The sequence below is a fragment of the Pan troglodytes genome, chromosome 6 (genome assembly GCF_028858775.2).
Source record: "Pan troglodytes isolate AG18354 chromosome 6, NHGRI_mPanTro3-v2.0_pri, whole genome shotgun sequence".
Lineage (NCBI taxonomy): Eukaryota > Metazoa > Chordata > Mammalia > Primates > Hominidae > Pan > Pan troglodytes.
The window spans coordinates 95,673,438-95,693,281 of NC_072404.2; the positions used below are offsets into that span (position 1 = coordinate 95,673,438).

General features: G+C 32.9%; 1 long non-coding RNA gene across 1 annotated transcript in view; it reads right to left on the minus strand.

Moving 5' to 3' along the window:
* The window catches only part of LOC134810549 (uncharacterized), a 781,635-nt gene that overhangs the window by 648,287 nt on the left and 113,504 nt on the right, over window positions 1-19,844 (minus strand). The window lies entirely within an intron of this gene.

A 19,844-nucleotide genomic window follows, 5' to 3' on the forward strand; every position in this document is an offset into this window, starting at 1 on the left:
ACAAAGTATAAAATTGCATTGAAAAATATAAAAATGTATTATTAAAAAACAAGAGATTTTTCAGGGGTAGACTCTCTAAAACTTTCTAATTCCTGTTACTTATGTTCCTCTACATTTTTATCCTGAGGTTCCTAATTTCCAGAGGAAATGCAATTCCTAAAATCTATGAAGCATATTGATGTGATGTTTGCTGACTCACATAGCTGAACAGGGAAATAAAGTAAAAATGAATGAGTAAGTATAATTTCCCTCAAATCGTAATGTTCCAGCTCACAGAGTTTTAGGTATCATCTAAAGCACAAGATAATTCTTTGCTAAATGTGCATTTCTAGAGAGTCTAAACAAGTTTACCTTTTCCTTGTGCCTGTCTGATTAGAATGCCCCCTCAATTCAGTCACAGGATATTCTCCTTAGGTAACTTCTTAATACCTGATTGGTTGTAGACACTACATGCCTCCAATTTTGGCCGAGAATCACAATAAGATGACCGGGTGCTCATTTTTGGTGCCCTTATATTCACTAAACACAGGTATCCAAGCATTAGAATATCTCCATATGAATATCTCTTGCTAATGGTGACTTACACCCCTATTTCCTGCAATCGAACATACATATGCCAAGCTTATTAATTAGGAAATTGTTGTTGTAGGAAGCTGGCTCAGGTTGTTTTAAAATTGTACTGAAAGAGAACTACAAAATAAAAGTACAGGGCATCGTTATAAAACCCACAGGCAGGAATCCAGACCCCTTGCAGAAAAGCCTTATGTTAAAAAGTGCTAGACAGGAAGAACTCCCTGGGATTCTCCCCATTTCCTCTTTTCTTCCTTCTGCAGACTTTATTTACTCTTCTCTTCCTTTTCAGCCCAAACTGTTCTACCTCTATCCACATGAGCCCCAACAGCTCTCAATTTACTAAACCAAATTTAATACATGAAAAGATGTATTAATCTCTTATGTCCCAATTCTCAAACCCCTATTAGTGTAAATTTAACTTCTTCAATCTCTGGGCTGGGATCTTCTCATTGATTAGGTATTGCTGGTGATGTGGAGCAAATACTGTTGAAGAGTCCCAGACTGTGAATGGTGGAGCAGATCCCCACTCAGAGAAAGAGTCATTGGCTCATAAGTAGAACAACACTGTCTGAATAAAAATAGCTTTTTCATTTGCCAAAAAAAATTACCTGCAGAGGATGACTGTGTTTAAAATATTTCAGTTGCTACATTTTGTAGTCTACTAAATATCAGTATTGTCTGATAGGTAAGATCAGAGAGTTTCTATGAATCACTACAGAAATGCAAATTCAAATAAACATGTCTCAGTAGGTTTTACCATATAATTATGCCCTTGGTTATCAGATTTCCGTACCATTTTACCCAATCCTAAGTCACTGATTTATCTAAAATGGGATATATTAGGTTTCAAACAACAAGGTATGGAATTTATATAGCATACCCTAACCTTGTATAAAATGGGAAAGAATAGAAATCTGTGTATCTATTTTTAATAACTGCAAAAATAAATGCTAGAGAAATAGCCATAAAATTACTATGTATGGATGAAGAAGAAAACAAAGTAGAGGGATCAAATACAGAAATCAATATTCCCTGCATGTAACTGGTTATGTGTTTTGACTTTGGGATAATGTGATTTATATATTTATAAATAAAAATAATTTAAAATAACTACAATTTCTAAAATTGAAACCAAACTTATAAATTCAAACTGAATATAAAGTTGATTGCATAGTCACTAAAAAAAGAACAATTTGAAGTGATTTTAAAATTTGATATTTTGACTATAGATCTAAAGTAGAAATGCAGTCTAAGGACAAAGTAAAACTATAAACACATCTCAAACTTCACTCACTTTTTATTTTTAGTGATAAGATTATTATTATTTTGAATCTAATATACACACATACACATAGCAAATAATTATGTTAATGTTTTAGGACCGAAGGATTTTAGTATAAGGAAAAAACCATATAAATATAACAGCAAAATAAATTGTAATAATATACTTTTTGGAAATATTTGTATCAATTATTTTTTCCCAATAATCATATATCCTAGCTCTGTTCACTAAAAGAGCCTATCAACAATAGCTGCCCAGTAGTAATAGGCACTCCATCTTCAAAACTGTGAACTCTGAAATTTTACAGCAACTACTACTTCTGCAAGATTTGGCTGATTCCAAGACTGGTGTAAGAACTGTTCAAGGTGAGTTTTTCACATCTGTATGAGAAACAATATTACCAAACTTGAAACTGAATCAAAGGAGCAGTATATTCTGATAATGTTATATCAAAGGACTTTGGAACTAAAATGAAGAATCTCCAACTAAACAAAGATGAGAACATTTGTGCAGAAAAATAAAACAGGTTCTATTGGTCAATACACATTAGTCTTTATTAACTCACTGTTTTTAAAAATACATTTTTAAATCCATATTACCTCAAAAATACATGTTTTTACAAACATTGAGTTAATAAGCATACTTGAAGAGAGGATATAGTCAATGAATAACAATCACATTAAATAACAAAAACAAAAAAGTACTGATTTCTATCTAAACATCTAGAGCACCATTTCCTTATTCTAAAATTGGCAATTAAAGGAAAATTTAATATCTTCCCTAAAGTCCCTCATGTTAACTGTATTTTCATAGACTACAGTAGTCCTAGCCAATGATGAAAAGTGCTTTTTAGAAAAGAATTAAGCTAATACATGAGGAAGAAATGCCAGAATAAAATCATTGCTATTTTGCAATTTGCAGTAAATCAACTGTTTCAGGCAGAGGAATAAACAATTAGAAGAAAGACTGATGGGGAACTTTACAAAGAAAGGATTAGGCTGTTGGCACAGAACCTATGATTAATCTTACCATTATTAAACACTAGAAAGCAGGATATTGTATCCCTCCTAGAAACAGTATCACCAAAGTTGAAACTGAATCTAAGCGAACTTCTAGATATCACTTCCTGGTTTTGTTTGTTTGTTTGTTTGTTTGTTTTTGAGATGGAGTCTCGCTCTGTCGCCCAGGCTGGAGTGCAGTGGCGCAATCTCGGCTCACTGCAAGCTCCGCCTCCTGGGTTCACACCATTCTCCTGACTCAGCCTCCCCAGTAGCTGGGACTACAGGCGCCCTCCACCATGCGCGGCTAATTTTTTGTATTTTTAGTAGAGACGGGGTTTCACCGTGTTAGCCAGGATGGTCTCGATCTCCTGACCTCATGATCCGCCTGCCTCGGCCTCCCAAAGTGCTGGGATTACAGGTGTGAGCCACTGCGCCCGGCCAAAACTACAGTTCTTACCACTAGACAATTGACTTAGTATCTGCCATGTGATAAGAACATGAAAAAAAAGGAGGCAGGAGTTAGAGAAAAGAGCTTATCCTAAATTAACAAAGATCCAAGAAATACAACAACCAGCTTGCAGCTTAAGTGTGTACTAATTTGAACAAATCGAGTTTAAACAGACATTTTTGAGACAATTGAGGAAATATGAATATAAACTGTATTAAATATTAAGGAATTACTGCTATTTTTTCTTAAATAGGTGTGGCAATGAAATTGTTCAAAAGAAGAAAAATCTCTATCATTTTGAGAGATATTTTAGGATTGTCTGTAGGCAGAATGGCATGAGGTCAAAACTTGGAGGGAAAATGAAAAAGCAAGCATATAAATCTTGATAATTATTGAATCTAGATACTGGGCAAATAAAGTTCTCTTAACTTTGTCTAATTTTCTTTTTAATATTTCCTGTATTTGGAAATTTTAGTTTAAAACACCTAAGTTAATATAAATATTCTACCAATATAATTTCAAAATTGTGACTAGTGCTTCTGCTTGAAAACTTGGACTGTATCCTCTGTATGCTTTTTGTTGCATCAACTAAGTAAAGAATATCTGAAAAAAAGTGATAAAACTAAGAAAATAATATCTGAAAAAAACATGGCATTCAAGATGAGAAAGAAATCTCAAAAACAAAAACAGCAGAGCTTGGCCATAATATTTTTACAATTTTACTCTATGCTCACAGCAACTGTATGTTGTTGATTATTTTAAAAGAAAAATTTTAAATTGAAAAGGAGGGAATTATTTTTAATTTCTTGCATAGGTCAGCATTACTCTGATACCAAAATCAGACAAGGACATAAAAACAATAAAAGCCCATAGACCCATATCCCTAATGAACATATATGCCACATGCCTGTAGACCTAGCTACTCAGGGAGCTGAGATGAGATAATCACTTGAGTGCAAGAGTTTGAAGTTGAAGTGAGTCATAATCTTGTCACTGCACTTTAGCCTAGCAAGACAGTGACTCAAAAAAAAAAAAAAAAAAGAAGAAAAGGAAAATAAAAGCCAAAATTATGTGTATATATATATATATATAAAATACTAGCAAGCCAAATGTTCAATTTTCTATTTCTCCCTCAATTTTGCCAATTTTTGTGTATTTTTGGGTTGTGATGGTAAGCACTTATTTGTCTATAATTGTTGTGTAGCCCTGGTGGATTTACCTTGCTATTATTTTAAATATCCCAATTTGTTTTCAGGAAAATTTTTTGTTTGGAAATCTATTTTGACTGATATATTTTTTTAATTTTTAATTTTTGTGGGTACATAGTACTCATATATGTTTATGGGGTGCCTACAATATGTTGATACAGGCATATGGTGCACAATAATCACATCAATGTAAATGGTGTGCCCATCAACTCAAGCATTTATCTTCTGTGTTACAAACAATCTAATTATATTCTTTATTTAAAAATGTACAAATAAATTGTTATTGACTACAGTCACTCTGTTGTTCTATCAAATACCAGATCTTATTCATTCTTTCTATTTTTTTGTACCAATTAACCATCCTCACTTTCCTCCCAAGCCCCTAATCCCTGGCCTGGTCTAATATTATTATAATCACTCCAATTTGGTTGCGATTACTGTTTGAATAATATTTTTATTCTATTTTTAATGAATTTATATCTTTGTATCTGAATTGTGCCTGCTGTAGACACCATAAAATAACATTGTTGTTATTTTAAGTGTAATCTGAAGATTTCTGCCTTTTGATTGATTGCTTAATCCACTTATATTTAATATGACTATTAATATGTCTTCTATTATATCTCCCCATTTGGTTTTTGTTTTCTATGTGTTTCATTTCCATTGTTTCTTTATTCCTCTTATTTTGACTTTCTTTGTATTAAGTAAACATTTCTAGCATAACATTTAATTATTCTAATAAGTTATAATGCTATATTTGAGAGGTTTTTTTTAATTTAAATATTCTATGTCAGTGGTTATAAGGAAATGGAAGAGAAAAATGAACAAATTTCTCAATGGAGGTGAATAATCATCTCTAGGACTTCTGGTGTTCCTTTCTAGAGATAAGTTCTCTTCAACCCCCAAGTGAATCACTATTATTATCAAGGTATGTTCCTGATGGGAGTGCATTCTGTGCTGGGGTAAGGGGAAAAGCATTTGAGAACCACCGTTCTATGTAAAGCAAAACAGAATCCCATCATTTATGTCAATATATAAACAACTACAGACTGGGCACAGTGGCTCACACCTGTAATCCCAGCACATGTAAACATATATATCATGCATATATATATATATATTATTTTTATATTATATGTATTTATTACATAATAAGCAATGCCAAGGTGATTACTTCAATTACTTTTCCCAAAATCCAATGTTTTTATATTTGTCACTATACTGGATTCTTGAGGTGAATAATGATCACAAGATAATGCTTTAGTTTTTGAACTAAAGCCACAAAGTTAATCTGTTTACTTGTTGTTGAGGTTTAAAGAAAATGGAGAAGCTTTGATAATGAATTAAACCTGTTAAAGCAAACATCCGGGGCACCTGGATTTGGGATTTCTATATTTTCTCTGCAAAAAGCCTCTACATTTTTTTCCATAGGAAGCCAGCAAAACTTATTGAGGCATGCATTTAAGAAACCATGGCTAAAGGTATGTGTCCTTGCAGCTCTAAATGCCTATTAATTGTCTAGATCATCTTAAACCACAGGCAAGTATAGATTATTGTACTAATTCCAGGAAAATCTCTCCACCTCTCTGTCCTACTGAACAAATCCTTTCTTTCCCCATCCCTCATTCAGAATTTGCAGAAATTATATTAGATATATTTTTCCAAAGTTATCTTGAATGTTTAATTTAATTTTGGAGCAGTTATAAAGCTCCAAAATTAAATTAAACATTCAAGATAACTGGAGCTGATCGTGAATAACAGGTAAAGGAAGTCTTCAGTGTGCTTGGAATTCCTGATTCTCCTGCATCTATAAACTTTTTTGAAAGGTCTATTAGTCTATTTTTTGTTGTCTATAACAGAATCTAAAACTGAGTGATATATAAAGAAAAGCAGTATATTTCTTATATTAATGGAGGCTAAGGTGTTCAAGGTCAAGGGGCCATATCTGGTGAGAGCTTTCATGCTCGTGGGGACTCTCTGAAGGGTCCCAAGATGTCACAAGGCATCACACGACAAGGCAGCTGAGTGTGTTAACATGCTTCTTGGATGTGTCTTCCTCTTCTTATAAAGCTACCTGTCATACTCCCAGGATAACCTATTAGTCCACGAATGAGTTAAGCCTTTCATGAGTGCTCTAAAAGCCTCTTCAAGGACCCATCTTTGAATAGTGCCACATTGGGGGTTAAATTTCAACATGATTTTGGGAGAGGACAAGTATCCAAACCATAAAAAAAGGAAGGCATTTCTGCCCATAACCAACACTGGAATATTTCACCAATTTTGCTACTGTGTCTTTCTGAAAAGCAGACTGCAGATTCCCCGCTACATTTTTAGGTTCAAATTCTATGAACACACAATTGTCCATTTACACACGAAGAGATATCCAAAATACCTTCAAATAAGAGATTGGACATTTATTTTGGAATAAACATTTTCTATTTCTATATGAATAGCTATTTCCTATCATCTTATAATATTGATTTTTAATGTTTAAATGAAGAGAGTACTAAATATTTGAGGGCAATCTTTATATGTTATACACGTAAGATCGTTCTCAAAAATTAACATTTCTAGTTAATTATGAAAATAAACTTTCAAGTTACTGTTTCAAATAAACATAATCCTCACTTTTTCCAGACACTGCCTTGAAGAAACCTAGGCTTTTCCATAGAACAAAGAACAAGTTTTATTTTAAAACTCAAAAATTGTCATGTTGTAACCTGAAAATGCCTAAAGGATTTTTTAAATGTCATCAGTTCGAAAAATAATCTTCTGATTTTGTAACTGGCTTTAGCCAGTGTGTTTTAAGACATCACTGTGACAGATCAAGAGTTTCAATTTCTCAAGTTTATCATATTTTAGTATATATAGTTCAATTGCTGGCTTAATTTTTTGATAAGCTCTAATGAAAAATTTAGACAGAAAAGAAGCTATTATCATTTTTAAAGACAAAGCTGTTAAAGATATTGTAACTCTGAAGGTATTTTGCCAGTAATGAAGTAAGATATAAAATAGTGAAGGTGATGAAGAAATAGGAAAAATAACCTCTCAATATAAGAATGCTTATAATTTGAAGATAAAAACCTGTGAATTGTAGTTCATTAGAAAATAATTTACCACTAATTTTTTACAGCTGGATTCAAGATATAGGACAGGCATACAAGAATGGGTGTCAATTTTTATTAATTTTCTCTTCTGCTGTATTTTATTTTCCAAACAATCTACAGGGCAAGCCCCATTATAAGGGCTGTGGAAACAGAGTCTTGATGGGAAAAGCTGCAAAGTCATATTGCAAAGGCATGGATATTAGAACTAAATAATTGGGGCAAGATATGTGTTGTAAAGGAATGAAAGCATTTCTATAGGAAATAAAAATCTGAATTTATATTTCTGGTAATATACAAATATACACACATATGGTATATTAATAAACACATATAAGTATATGTATATTTTTCCAAGAATCCAGAGAATCAGTAAAAGTGTATTCCTTAGCATATATAGATATATAAAGTTTTCTACTTCTCTTTAATTCCACTACCATTGCTTAAGTATGAACCATCACACTTCTCTTTTAAAATACTGCAGTGGTCTCCTAAAAGATGTCTCTTCATTTTTCCACCCCCCACCCACCCTGCCAATTTTCTTTTTCCTGTAGCATAATCAGATTGATCTTCTAAGAATGTGATCATGCAATGTATCTCTGCTACCTAAAATTCTGCAGTGGCTTCTATTTGCACTTACAATAATGTCAAAATTATTTCTCATGGCCTGAAGAGCTCTAAACAATGTGGTCCTTGCCTGTATTTCCAACCTTACATCATGGCACTCCTCTGTGTTTAATGCACTCCTGCACAGGGTCTCTGTGATAGTTGATAAAATGCATCAAGTCCTTAGCCTTACATGTATGAAGAAGTATTAAGACTTTGGAGTTATGTTGAGAGCTTACAGATTGGCTTGCAAAACTAATCTGCCAGTATACTCAATAAATTTTAATTCCTCATTTATTTCTTGGTGCAATGAAGCAATATAGCACTTCTGAACCAGCCAAGTCCCCAGTCTTTGGAATTCCAACTTTCTTTTCTCATTAGAAAAATTCTAAAATGAGTATCACCTCAAGCTCAGTTCGATTCCATTTACTGGGACCAAACGTGACCTAGAACACAATAAATTTTGCTTCTTACCTTCTTGTATTCAATATTATTGTTGCTGCTCATTCAAATGTGATGCTGTTCCAGTTATATTATGTTTAAAAGTTTACTATGACAAGTCCTTGACAAGACACTTTTTTTTTTTTCCGTAAGATTCAGTCATTGTCCTTAATGAGCTCTCAGGTTCAAATTCCTCATCTCTATACCTTTTATTCTGAGAAGACCTTGTTTCTATCTGTCCTCCCCATCCAAATACCCAATCTTATAACTGTAATCAGCTTTGAATTTTGTTTTATTCTTTCTTTTCTGGAATCTGACCAATAAGTAGGTATTTTCATAGGTGGGAGGGTCTGTGGTGGACTGTCATTTCCTCTCCCAGAAATAAAGGAATTTACCCTTAAAAGAGATCCTCCAGTTTGTGCCTCAGTTCCAAAATAGCAATTATATGAATTGCTTCCAATTTGATAAGTTGCTTAATTTAACTTAATTGTAATATGCTCTTTATTTCTTTAGCTTTGCCTTCAAGTCCATCTATTCCTATCTTTCTAGTATTTGCCAGAGTAGTAAAAATCGATATGTTTACAACTCCTCATCAATTCAAAAAATACAACATAACAGTAGTTATTGGTGGAATAATTGTGCCACAACACTTATTTCATATGCAAAATGTTGGTCTATGATTTATCCATAGAAATAGAATAGACTGAAAATTATGCCTATACAGCCAATCAAAAAGTCTTATCACTGTGCTTTCATTAAAGGTAATCTAAGGAGATAACCAGTGTCAATAATTTGCCAAGGCATGGGTTCCACCTTTCAAAAACTTTATAAATAATTCAACTTTAGGTGAAGGAGCTGATATTTTTAAGTGAATGTGTTTACTTGATCTACAAATTCATGAAATTTTAAATTCAAATGAAGAATTTGCCTAGCCAATTGCTTTACATTTGCAACTCTAAAGTCTCTTCTAGAAAGCTACATAACAAAGTGATATATTAGAAAATGAGGAGACAGATTGGTTCCAATCTGGTATCAACATTTTTATCTTTATGATTATATTAGTTTCCTAATACATTAGCTTCTCTAACAAATTACCGCAAACTTGGTGGCTTAGAATAACATACATTGATTCCCTTGCAGACCTGGATGTCATAAGTGCAAAATCCTTTTCACTGGGCCCAGACCAAGGTGTCAGCACTCCTCTGGAGGTTCCAGGGGAGAATCTGTTTCCATGCCTTTTATAGCTTCTTACAGGGAGTAGGACCTGAATATCTTTAATTCTCCCTTAAGATTATTCAGCCTACAACAATGACCTTGTGTAACTCTTACTCTCAGTTTCTTCTATAAAATCGGGCTAATCAGGATATTTTGAGAACTAAATAAAATGAAATCTTTAAAGCACCTAGAAAAATGTCTAAGAGTGATAGAAACCTAATTAATTACAGTTGTGCTATCACAGGCAGCAACATTTCCTAATTTACATTTACCTTTTGCTTTTTGATTTAATATGAAACCTCTTTTTGGCACTTTATATAACCATAATATTTCAAAAGAAAATGTTTTTTAAAAACAGAAGTTAATTTTCCAAGTTTGTACATGACTGTATGTAATTACTTTTTGAGGTTTGCTATTTCTCTGACTTTTTCCACGTTGGTATTTTGGATTATTGGAGGTGTTAGCATATCAAGAAAAGGTAATCAAACCCCTGATTTCTCAGATATAATACCACAAAGGCAAATACCAGCATATCCACTAATGTTTCAAAAGTTCATTTTGTGCACACTGAGGAGAATTATTTGGACTTCACTTTTAGAATTGCAGACATCTTTGTTGTAACTGAAACTTATCAGCGAAGTAATCACTTCCATTATATATAGAGTCAGACTTAGTGATTATAATACTGACAGTCAAAGTAAGTTCAAGGAGAAACTTATCTCTTTTAAACCTGTCTTAATTATATATCTCAAGGTCTCTGAAAGTTATTCGAATGACTAAAGATTTTTCAGGATATCTGAGGGAAAGAAAGCTATCAAATTAGTACAGCATTTAAGAAGTGACTTCTTAGTAAGAAAGAGACATTGATTAAGACATATAGGCTTAATCTTATCAGAGACCAAAACCAGGGTTTGGAACAATAGATTTGTATCACAAGCATAGCTCAGGAACTAATCTTCTACTTTTGACTATAAATGACATCAAATACTTCACACTAGTGTTTGTTTAAATCACTTTGTAATAATGCTTTATTTTAAAAGAGCCTAGAATATTGGAATTAGATTTCTTTTTACCTAATCAAGTTTTCATATAAACAATGTTAATATCTGACTGTATCTTTAGATTGCCAAATCATTAGGCATATTTATTTATTGTGAAATATATCCTAAGATATTTAATTCTCAGATTTTGCATGGTTGGCTACTTCTCATTATTCAAATCTTGGCTGAGATATCACCTGCTACGAAAAGCCTTTGATGAATATTATCCTAAATTACTATTTCCTATCCAGTTACTCTTTGCAACATCACTCTATTTTACTTTCTACATAGCATTTGTGTCTTTCTGAGATTACCTGCTCATTATTATCTGTCTTCTCACAGCATATAAGCTCCATGAAAATAGTGACCTCTATAACTCAAGTGCCTAACAGAGAGTTTTTTAGGCACCGAATATGTACTTGAATATATGAAAAACTAAAAACATTTTTATGGAGATAAAAATACTTTTTTGGATATTGGAATTTTATGATTGCATGTTGACTGACTTAGTTATGTCTTTAGGATTAGCAAACTCTCTGATGACTTTCAATTCTCAAGAGAGTACCTAGAGCTTGACATATTCAGAGAGCATTAGAGATCCTTGTTCTCAAAGGACCCTGTAATGCAGTTCAAGAACTAATTACAAAAGAGCCTCATGGAGTTGATTTTTTTATAGAGAAATATGACCTAACTAACAAGAGTCCTACCCTAGACAGCTGTTCTTTAACTTTTATATTGAGACCAGGTGGAAGGGAAAGACTATGCATTTTTTCCTTTTGAAGTCTTCCTGGTAGAAAGGGCATCAATTGACTCAGACATCTGCTGGAGGATAATTGGTCTGAAAGAGATTTGCATACTTTAGTTGAGATGCTCTGTTGTGCCTCCTGTTAAAGAATACTATGAAAAATTTCCTATTGTCTATTTCTAGAACTTAAATCAGTGGGAAGATTTGATATCCTTACCTAAATTAATGTTTTGCTCTGTTTAGTATCAGTCCATCATGTGAACTCATCTGGAGGCTTAATCTATGTAGAAGAGCATATGTACTGGAAATCGCAATTTCTACCCCTGAATATAGGCATGTATGGATTGAATGTTTCCAGCTACAAAAAAAATAGATATTCCAGTAGCTTTATTCATCAATATTTCGGACAGAATTTTTCATTCTATAAATTGACCTGTTTTTCCACTAATTTACTAGAAGAATAAGTAGAGAAAACTGCAAATTGGTGCAGAAATAAGTGATGTGATTTTTGCCTGCTGGTATCCAACATTCATACTTTTCCTGATAAAAGAGAACCAGCTAATCCTCCATTCTCAATACTTATAGTTTTCAGGAGTTGATTCAACTCTCATATCCAGAAATAGGACTTGATTAATCTAAAATAATCACCAGATCCTCACTCTGAAATTAGCACATAGAAGAAAACAGAGACAATATTACTTTGATCCTGAACCAAATCTCATTTGAAACTAGTCCTATCCCTGGATTTTTCAGTTATATGAGTCAATAAATGCCTTTTTTTGCATTAAGCAACTGGGTGAGTTCTCTTCCATCTGGAACTAAAACATTACTAAATAATAGAGCAGTCCACATGCTTTATGTGTAATACTACTTCCCCAAAAACATTATGTTTAGGACCAAGGATGATCTAGAAAATTAAAATAGATGTATCTCAGGACTTTGGAAGATTCTCTGTGAAGTAAATGTGAAGTGCACAGATATCAAGCACAGTATTCCCCACTCTCACAAAAAAATTACATGCTCTTAAAATATTTAAACATGAGAAAAACACAAATAAGAGATAAATAACATCCCTAGACAGAGATAAATAACACATCTATTCATCATAGAGGTGATAAATAAGATAACAAAAAATGGAAATAGTGAAAAAAATTTGCTGGCTTAAAATAATCTCACTAAGTATAAGGCAAAGATGTTACACAACCATGTACAGCTAATTACAAAGATCAGGACTTTGCACATAAAGCAACAGAACAGTGTTTTATTAGTTTTTAAGACATATGATCATTTAAAGAGAAAGTCATGAAGTAAAATACTCTTTGGCATTGACACTCTAAGATAAGACCACTTGGGGAGAAGGAATTCTATCTATTAGTGAAGGGAAGGCCTCCTGATCCTTGATTACAGCCAGGCCCAGGCAAACAAATGGATGAATACCTTGTGATATATTCATAGCTGCTTTCACCTCAAAATTACAAGCTCCTTGAGGCAAGATTTAGTCAAGGGCATTGTCATATCCTCAGCACCTTGTTCAGTGACTGGCACAGAGGAGATACAGAATAACATATGTGATGAATAAATGAGTAAATGAACTGTTTAGCTCCTACTAAATTTAAGAGATTGTCAATTTGAGCTTGTTTGTATCTTAAGAATTTTAGGTCACCAAAATAATAAATACCCTTTAGAAACTTCTTTGAAAAATTCAGAATAAACTGCAGAGTTGCATATTCCATCTCCGAAGAAATACTCATTGTTATATGGGCCATGTCCATTTCTGATAATTCTGCTATTTGAACATCATCCCAGAAAAAGAGTGAAACTGCCTATTAAAATAGCCATCTAATCTACATCCAACATTCCTGAAATATGCTGAGTAAATAAATAAGTAATAAGTGAAAATATTCTGTAACTTCCTAATAGGAACAAAATTCACATAAACTAGAGCAGCAATCAGGTATCTTCAATAATAAATATTTATAATATTCATTATTTTCTCATGCAACTTAATGTTTTTTCTTTTTCATTTGGAAAATGCCTAAATGATGTGCATTTTCTAAAAGATAAGATGTATTTTTAGAAGCAAATTTTTTACTAAGAAGCTAGCACTTTTTCAACTCTCTTTTGGGAAATAAACTGAAAGAGTATATTACTGAAATATATAAAAATGTTGTCCCATAATTGTAAATGCTTTTAAGAAACAGAAAACTGCTTGGAATTCTTAAGGCAGGATTAAATTTAGTGCAGCAAAATTCAAAATGCCCTTTGAACCTCCTGCTTTCTATTTTCAGAATATAGCCAAAGTGACATATAAAGGTTTTAAGAAGTAATTTCCTTTACCATGAAAAAGCAAAACTTTTTGCATCTTCCTGTAAACAACTCAAGACTCTTTTCTCTAGTCTAGGCCTAATTCATTTAGACTCTTCAAATCAATTCTGAGCCTGGACTTTTAAAAGTACCTAGTAAAAACTAAAATTAATAGAGTAACTTTCTAATAATATTAATTTTAATAGAAATGTATTTCTATAGCTTCTTAGAGTTCAGGTAAAGCTTTCCTATACCTTATCTAATTTGAACTTCTAAATAGCCTATGTAAGAGTCCTAAGAATGGCTCTGTTGACCATTTAAACAACTCATTCAATGTCTCATAGCTTGTAAGAATGAGACTTCATGAAATTTTCATAAAAAGCTCTTTATGCCACAAAATACCCTACATATGTGAATGTGCATACCATGAAGAACAGATATTGCCAATTTTTATTATATCTGACATGAAGAGAAAATGCATTATTCATAGCAATCCATAATAAGATATAGCTACAGAAATGGTGCTATTTATGGTGCAATTAGTAATCGATTAAATTCTTTGTTAACAAGTAAATCATGTTAATTGGTGCATAACAAACCACCTCAAAACTTAGAGGCTTAAAACAACAATTTTCAATTACTTGTGAGCAATTGCTCACAAATCTGCAATTTGGTCAGGTAGTGATGATGTGGACAGACTGTCTGCTCCAGCAGCTTCAGGTGAGATGGGTCAACTGGGGATCGGAGGATCTACTCTTAAGATGACTCACTCACATAGCTACCAGGTTGGAGCTGCCTGTTGGCTAGGAATTCAGTGAGGGCAGTGGGTCAGCTGCACTCTTTCTTTCCAAGTGGTCCTTGGCTTGAGTTTCTTTGGAATGATGAATAACTTCAAAGAGCAAGAGTCCCAAGAACAAGAAAGCTAGGCAAAGGCTGTATCAACTCTTATGACCTAGCCTGAGAGGTCATACAGAGATCATGTACACCATGATCATAAGCCTACCCAGATTGTGACTTGACAATACCAAATAAAAGCTTGGAGTATTATGGTAAGCACATCTGTGAATTTCCCATGCCTTTTTATCAAGGAAACACAAACTTTTCTAGACACTACTAAACAGAGGGAGGAAGGCGGAGAGAGAGGGAGAGAGAGAGAAAGAGAGAGAGGGAGGGGGAAGAAGGAGGGGAGAGAGACAGGGAGAGAGAGGAAATGTATTATTACTGATATTTAAGAATGCTAGAGTAAAAAGTAAATTGATACGACAAATTTAGACAATTGTATAAATTAGTGTGTGTGTGTGTGTGTGTGTGTGTGTGTTTAAAACTTCTCAGGAATGGAGAAGAATCTAAAGTCATCTGCATAAATGATGCATTTGATATATGCATTGAGTTCCCTGAAATTTCCCAAAAGATACTCTGTTTCCTGGGGGTGATCTATCTCATCTTTAGGCAGCCTTATTTCCTTGCATTATGGATACAAAATCCATCATTCTGCAGCATTCACACGCTTATCTTAGTTTCACACAAACAAATATTGAGCACCTACTAATTTTCAGTATGCTGGTTCAAGTACTAGATTCCATATAGAATATGATTCATTCCTTTTATATATGACAACTCTTTAAATATTTGAATTGATGAATGAAGATTTTTGTGCAGCCATAACTTTGAATAAAGATTCCATGGATAGATTCCATGGAGATTCACTTAGTTCTCAAGTGAAATAAAATATAAGCATGTATGAAAATGTACAATGATATTTTAATAATATAATATATAATATAATAATTATGTTTATAATGGTGTGAGAACTTCAGTGAGATTGAATTTTGAAATGTTTTATAATTACCATTTATATTAAATTATTTTAATTTTCTTAAATTAGGAATTAGTAGGAATAATTCCCTTTTTACACTTGATTCTTTGAGTCAAAAGTTAAATTAAGGCTCTAATATATTTACAGTATTAAAATCAAGTATATATATTCAATATTTTATAATAAAACAGCATTGTTAAGTTTCAGTAGAAACTAAAATAATTAGCACTCTTGCCTTCTGCAGCAATGCTGGGTGCTGGTTGACTGCACATACTTCTAGATTTCTAAATAACCTCCCATTGCATTTAATTTGAATGTTGTTCTGACAGCTGTAATCAACCATAAAATGTTAGCAGTATAAAACAGACTGAAACCTTCAGATGATTTTCATAGTATTCAGTATTGTCATAAACAATAAGCTTTGTTTGCAATGTTCACCCTGGTCCTACCTCAACCCCACTTAATGCTTTTCAAATGAAATGGAGTTACACAATAAAAAGCTTGTTAAAATATGATTAATTAACTTCCATTTCTTCTAACAATAGGATCCTCCTATTCAAAAATGAAAAACAAGTGAGAAATATCCTTGCTGAACAAATTAGGCCAGGAAATCTCTTTCACTAAATACAAAAGGAATATAAATTTAGCACTCAGGTATTCAAACAGAAAATATATGCCTGTTGATATACTGCCTATCCTGACTAAAATACTTACACAAAGGCTATAGTAATAGGAGATTAGGCAAGAATTTCATTATGCTTTATTTCTATGAAATTAGGCAATCAAGTGTGCTTGACACAGGTATACTTTTGTGGGCTCTATCTTTACATACCAGGTGGCTAACTGTCATGCATGGCTTAAAGACATCTGACCGTTTCAAACTACTATGTTCTAGTGAGAAGTTTTTGGATCCTTTACCTTAGCAATTTAATGTTGGGACAGCTCTTACTTATTGGTAACAGCACTCACCAGAAACACTGTAATCACACTTGGAGCTATACAAAGAATAGAATTCTGAAAGTCTGCTTTCTGCTAATAGCTATGATTGCTTTCAGTGTTTGGTACAGACTCAGAGGCATTCAGAGCCAGTAAGTGTTCAATGTCTGAAATAGAACCAAAGGCATTTGATGCTTCAGCGATCTGAGGGAGGACAACAGGCTGGGGTTTATGTGAACAAAAAACTCTTCAAATGGATGAGCTTTAGTAAGCACAGACCAGTCCAGTCATCTTTGTATCTCAAGCACTGAACACAATGCCCTACTCAATAAATGTCTTGCTCTTATTGGGACTTCCCATCACCATGGATACCATATTAAATATAGAAAATGTTCATAATTTCTGAATTGTTTTCAGACATATATAGAAAATAGCTTGCTATTTCTAAGTGTCTTTTATGTTTGTTTGTTTCCTTGATGTAAAGCATTTCCTTTTATTCCAGTGGGTATAAAACAAATGAAAGGGCACCAAAAAAAATCGTAAGAGTTGAACAGCTCTCAATAAATCACTGGAAAAAAAAAAAGGCTGAGAAAAGTAATGGGAGGCTACTTTCAATGGATCAACATTTTTATCTTGAGCATTATACCAGATGAGGGGCTTTTTGTTTTGTTTTACTCTCCACTTTGTTTATTATAAACAACAATAATACAGCTTATCATCTAATATCTGACATTTGGTCATCTAAATAAATAGGGGAGACATATAAGAATAAAAGTGAAAGACAAGTTCAATTACTACTAAGTTCAGCTTATGTTTTAAACTTCCTTCTAAATATATTTTATGCCAGAATTTCTAATAAAATATGCATTAATTATACTCTTTACCCATTCACAGCCAATACTCTAAATTTTAAAGACAAGTCTAATATTGCAGAAAAACATGAAAAAAAAAATCACAAGCAAGAGATTAAAAGTCAGCTGCAATACTACTTCAGAAATAATCACTATAAAAATATTGTCAAAGCAATTGACAAATATTCATTTATTAAGTCACTGTATGTAAAGCAAATACTGCAATGCACATAAGATATGCTCTGTAGATCTTGGTTATTTTGCATACTATATTTTCTGTTTGGTAAGCAACATTTTTCACTTAAAAATATGTCCTGAATTTTACTTCATGTCATTAAATATCTTGCAAAAACATCATATTTCATGTTTAAGAGCAGTCCATTATATAAATATTCCTAATTTTATATAAGTCAACTGAATGGAAGTTATGTAGAACATTAAAGAGCTGAAAAGACACCATGGTAGGGAAAAGGGGAAAAAACCCTACAGGGCAATAAATAATCAAACATCTTTATAAATGACAAAATAACTGAAAATTGATCTAGATCTAGATTTTTTTTTTTCTATTTTGGAGAATGAGTTGGTAGAAACTTCCTATTTTGGTCAGGTCAGTTTGAATGACTCCTCAATGTTGATTACAAATGTCTAAATAACATTCCTATCTATGCTTACAATGTCAGCTTCCCTATTAACCTTAGAAAATGATTTGAAGAAAAAGCAATTCAATCATTTCTATTTTGTACCACCAAAAAAAAAAGAGAGTACTGCTTTGTAGTATGAAATAAGTTTCATCTTGGTTCTCAAATTCATTGTATTTTATTTAATATGAGAAAACATTAAAAGCAATAATTGTACCCTACTTTACTGTATAGCCTCAGCTACTTTATTAACACCAGAAGTAGATGTTACATTTTTAATTATTTACCAAAAAATTAAGTAGATGACAAATGTGTGTAATAGAGCTTTCTGTTTTTCTCAAACTGCAACTTTTATTGGGTAAATTTCCTGTGGATAATTTCTGCTCATTTAAGCTTATTTTTCTTTGATTTGCTCCTCTGATTTGCTTAATGAACTGGGCATTTGCTGTGTTCATAACTGTACAAATCATGCTTTAATCTTTACCGCTCTTCAATAGATCTCAAAATGCATCACTACTTCTGGCATTGGCCATCTATAATTCTAGTCCCATTTTTAAGGCTAGGTTCTTATATACCCAACATTTGTAATAAAACTGGAAGAGAACTCACGGGAGAAATGGAATCGGCACTGACCACTTTAACATTTCTTGGAGCAGTGAATCTATGTGAGAGACTGACAATGTACGTTATGGCACTGTACCTGAGGGACTAATTTCTAATGATGTTCTTTTGAAAATAAATGCAAAAAAACTACATCTAAATTTGAGGGTCAACAGAAATTAAATTGAATTTCTTCTATCTCAGCACTTGAAACTCCCTGATGGGATTTAAGTGTCCACCATTATTGAGGGATAACTTCCAATTTATAAGCCAGACACTTTTGTCATTAAAAATATCTGAGCTATAAACAAGTATTGAGATATTGCATCTTAAATATGAATATTATTGTAGGAACATAACACCAAGTATCACCCTTCTGATTATTATGGATGTTCTTCTCCATCCCACAATCCAAAATTAGCTTGGTCAGTACTAGATTCTCTATCCCCATAAACTCTTTCTCTCATGTATTATTCCATAACAGCCAATAAATCTAGATCTGAATTAAATCAATCATCCATCTTTGGTGCTATAATCCTCTCTGCTTTTATTTTGCAAAGAAATTGTGAATGGACAGAAATCAACTGAATCTGTGATTTTATTACTTCAGCAATGGCAGATTAGCCTAATTGAGAGTCACTCCTCTGGAAAGAACACTTGAAAATCTTGAAAAATTCCAAAAATTTTAACCACGTAAAAATATGTGATTGAAAATATTAAAGTAGTAAAAACTTGAAGAGTAAGAATCCTATAGAGAAGAAATGCCCCAAAAAGTGTGCACTATGTGCAATGCTTTTCCTCTAAAAATATTAGGGCCTTAACCATAGCACCACAAGCATCTTGGATTTGATAATTCTTTGTTATGTAGGGCAGTCCTGTGCATTACAGAATGTTTAGCAGCATGGTGAGACTCTATCTTCTATATACAAGTAGTATATGACAGTTGTGGCAATAAAAAATGTCTCCAGATATTGTCATATGTCCCTTGACAGGCAAAATTTTCCCCAGTTGAGAACCTCTGCTGTGGAGGCATTTG